At 38.2% G+C, this 4538-nt stretch overlaps 1 long non-coding RNA gene across 1 annotated transcript; it reads left to right on the top strand.

Annotated features, from left to right (window-relative positions):
• The first annotated feature begins 2176 nt into the window (after positions 1-2176).
• On the top strand, positions 2177-3903 carry LOC115557487 (uncharacterized). The gene is made up of 3 exons (XR_003979194.1): positions 2177-2474; positions 2576-2915; positions 3306-3903. It is a non-coding gene; the product is annotated as an uncharacterized LOC115557487 (long non-coding RNA).
• The last annotated feature ends 635 nt before the right edge of the window (positions 3904-4538 follow it).

Here is a 4538-nt window from a genome sequence, read left to right as displayed (position 1 = left end):
GAATAGTTTCAAGTTTGCATGCCTTTATTTCCTGTTTGCCAATCCCCATGAGCGTCAGTTTGGTTTGCAATGTGCTGGGGACAGAGACGCATTCGGAAGTACATTTTCAGAAGTGCTGGGTACAATGAGGATGCACTCTTTTTTCTCTCTTTAGTGCCGGTGTAAGTACCATATCGGCTCGGCTTCCAGATCGGCTCGGGGTCCGTCGTCTGCTGATTACGTCACACAATATCATTGGCTGTACGCTTGAATGGGCGTACATTGTGATTGGCTGTACGTCGGACAGTTGTGATTGGCTGTTTTGTGCTGTAGCTCTAGCTGTAGTCATAGCAACCACGTAACTAGATACTGTACGTCGGAGAGTTTTGTTTCCCGGAGATGGCAGCAGCTATTATTATTAATTAAGCATTTCCTAGAAACTAGTGTTTACCACACCTTAACCAACACTAGCTCGAAACCAGAGAGCAGAAAGGCAGTGATTCGGAAAGCATCAATAAGATACACAATAAAAGGTAAGTCACACAGTGTGAATTAACTTTACTTAACTTTACCTTCCAACAGTACTTCAAAATAAATGTATCATGTAAGATAAAATAAAAGTATTATCATACTACCGGGTACTAAAAGCCATCCTAAATAAGTAGGTTTCCGCCTAGATTTGAACATCATAGAAAATATTGTCTGTTGCATCTTGTCTGAGGTGTCTTATCATAGCCCTCTTCCTTTACTTTTTTCCTGTTAGTAATATTAGCTGTTCAATTCAATCCATATTTGAAACATTTCAAGGCCTTTTGGACTTTCTGGTGCTTATTTTAGTCATAATATAACCTACCCAGTTATTATAGGCTACATACATAAACACTAGGGATTTAACGTAATTGGCGAACGATCCAACTGCATCGATGCAACGCCGAAACCTCGATGCATATTGCTGTATTACACGCTTTTATTACTATATATCTCCTTTCGCGGGTGTTTGTGAAACTGTTTCAGCGCAAAGCGCCAAGCCACTCGTATCCGTTCACCGGTTAAACGAGGCAACAGCGAGCACATGTGTGAGCGCGAGTAGGCCTATGTCTAGTTTCGGATGTGTTGCCAGATTGGGCATATGTCCCGTTTTTCCAGCCTAACGTGATTACATGTAGCCAGATCGGGCTGAAAATGTGCCCAATCTGGCAACACGGACGGCTTATCTTCACAGCCAAGATGATTCCGAGGGATGTTTTGTTTTTAGAAGAAAACTATCCACACAGATAGGTTGGGAATGGTCTATGTTCAAAATGAAAGATCATTACAGGCTCTTTAATTTAAGCCATAAAAAACCTTTTGCACTTTAATGCAATTATGTGGCACATTATTATTTGCATTAAAAATAGATTGTTTTTGTTTTAAATATCCGGTAGAGCTAGGTCTAGTTTCGGTTGTGTTGCCAGATTGGGCATATGTCCCGTTTTTCCAGCCTAACGTGATTACATGTAGCCAGATCGGGCTGAAAATGTGCCCAATCTGGCAACACGGACGGCTTGAAACCAACACGGACGGCTTGAAACCAGAGATTTACACCCCCAAAAAACACTAAATGAATGTTGTATTTTCCTGCTGCATCAGACGAGCAGTTGTATTACAGCTTCCAGGGAAAACCTCGCTTGGTGGTGTGTAACCAGGAGCAAGTCTGTAATGCCTTAAAGGAGTGCCATGACAATCTTGGCAGTTGGGGTCATCCAGGGAGACGCCGAACAACAGAAAAAGTATTGGCGTCCTACCATTGGAAAACACTGAGGGAGGATGTAAAAAAATTGTAAAAAATAGTGTTATTAGTACTGAAGGAAATGTTAATTAATTTGATGGAACGGTTCCAGATTGATGGGTAAGACAACTTTAAATGTAACTTCCTACACAACGTTAGTTATGCATTAGTTAACCTTTTTTTTTTTCTGTCACTGTCACTCGAAAGCCACGGACAGAGGTTTGCATACTGGACAAATGAGGCCACAGCATTGCTCCAAGGATCACTGCAGCCGATCTACAGGATCCCGAAGACCAGAAAAAGGGATCATGAGGTGAGCATGATGTTGATGGCAGAGGACACCCAGTGTCATGCTCCTTTTTGTTATTGACTCATTAATGCAATTCAGGTTTCTTATTCTTACATGTCTATATTGATACATAAATAATTTTCCCTCAAAGGTTCAGTTGGAAAAGGCCGACAGGTGCTTCATATTGGAGGTAATCTTTCTTTTTTTTTTAACTAGAACCTGTACACCTAAACATCAGGGGAATGTGTTAATAAGCTTGATTTTTCCTGACCTATATTTTACAGATGCCAACATCTGTGCTTGATGAAATCCTCAAAGAGGTGGTGCTCCAGGAAGGAGAAAATGTCTACCTGACATTGGCTCCGGTGTGTACCACATTCAGAGACATTGTGTCCACCAATTATTTGAGAAGACGGGCACATTTTCAGTGGCTTGACAGTAAGTTATTTAATAGCAGTGGTATACAATACATAAGTACTGTGGTGTTTTGAATATCTCTATGGAAATGTGCTCTTTTGACTCACGATTTTGTTACACAGGTGTTGCTACATGGAGTAGGTTTTCTGCAACGTACAAAAAAGCTTTCTGCACCATGTACACCATTGACACCTGCCTTGGATGTGGACGACTATATAAAAACTGCACACCAGGCATACATCTTATACAGTACTTTATAGTGTTGGTATCTGTGTGATTACACACAGTATCATAACTATGCATTGATCACATCTGTAGAGGTCACATGTCAGTATGTTTTTTTTCCTTCCTTTTTGTTTTACAGGATACGTTGGGACAGGAAAAAGGGGAGCGCTAGAAGCAATCTATTCTGAAGCTGAAGATCCGGGATACTGCAATCACTTCTGCAGCCAATTGCAATAGGTAAACATAAGTTTAACACAAACACAAATCCTAGACTAAATTATGTCACTGAAATGTATTTAGGTCCACAAAAAGACCCTTGAAACTAATTGAGTGATGTAACTTATTTAAGGACCCTTAAGATACAGTGCCGTCAAAAGTATTCAAACCTTACAATAAAAAAAACTAAATTTCCCTCAGTGATCTCCACTCTGTGCCCTGTAATGACAATAATTTCATTCATTTGTTTTACTTTTTTTTTTTTATTGAACACTGAATTTTATCTTTATCGTTTTTGCAAATCTTTAAAACCTATGCCATTTTCAATTGTGAATGAAGCAACTACCATGGACATGTCAGTTACAAACTTAACTTCTTGACACTATATCTGCACATTTTTGCTTGTTGCAGATGTCCCTCTTGCCTGTCCTCAGCCCCTGCACGTCGAGAGGAGCAGACACCCGTTTGTGCCCAGAGGACATTACTCACATGTTGGACTTTTGAGAATACTTTGCAAAATCTCATGACACTGTTATTGTTGTAAATATATATATAGTTATATGTCCTTAAGATGTTTGTGTTAATGTTTGTGTTGTTGTTTCTGCATACAAGGTTGACCTGTACTTAGTTAGTTTCGATTGAATATGCATCTTAAGTATTACCTTAGTTTGTTTCACTAGTCACTTTTGTTGTACATAGTAACTTTAAATTGTTACCCTTTTTCCACATTTGTATATAGTCACTGTTAGTACCTGGAAGCAGTAGGAGTGAGCTGCCTTTTCTTTTGACTTGTTTTCTCATGTTTTTTCATAGTTTACGATGTTAGTTTTAGTGATGGTCTTTTTTATTATTAACTTTCACATAGAGTTTAGGTACCTTGAATTTCCCTTTAAAATCTAGTTTGTTTTGTTTAATTATTTTGGCCTTGGTTCACTCCGAAGAGAAGCTTCATTTTCAGTTTGGTGTATTGTTTGTGTGCTAAGCAGCAATAAACTGCTTGTCATTTTGACTACGCGTGTGTGGACTCCTATATATGTTAGGCAAATAATGTACAAAAAACATGAGAAGCATTGTGATTTTTCTGTTGGATATGTGTATATATGCACAAATACACACACACAGATGAGTGAAAAATAGCTTAAAAGTATAGATATATAAGATAAGATAATCTTATCTGAAGTATATATATATATATATATATATATATATATATATATATATATATATATATATATATATCCTTCCTCCCTCACTTTAAAAACCAGTCCTTCCTCCCTCACTTTAAAAACCACCAGCCGCCACTGATGTATATATATATATATATATATATATATATATATATATATATATGTACATCAGTGGCGGCTGGTGGTTGAAAAAGTGAGGGAAAAGTGAGGGAGGAAGGACTGCGTGCTTGGTTGCCATTGGCCTGCTTGCACTGTTGGTATAATGGTGGCATAAGAATGTGAGACTCAAGTTGTTTCAGGGTGTTTTGGTGAACTACAAAATAGCAGGGAGGGAGTTATGTGAATAAAATGTATACAAAGCCACCAGTGGCATCACTGTAATTTGAGAAGGAAAGGATGCAAAGCATATTAGTCAAATCAGGCCTACTATTGATTTGTAAAAGTAAATAAAAAAATC

This window comes from Gadus morhua, chromosome 13 (assembly GCF_902167405.1).
Source record: "Gadus morhua chromosome 13, gadMor3.0, whole genome shotgun sequence".
NCBI lineage: Eukaryota > Metazoa > Chordata > Actinopteri > Gadiformes > Gadidae > Gadus > Gadus morhua.
Note: the sequence above shows the minus strand (reverse complement) of the source record. Positions and strands in the feature narration are given on the sequence as shown.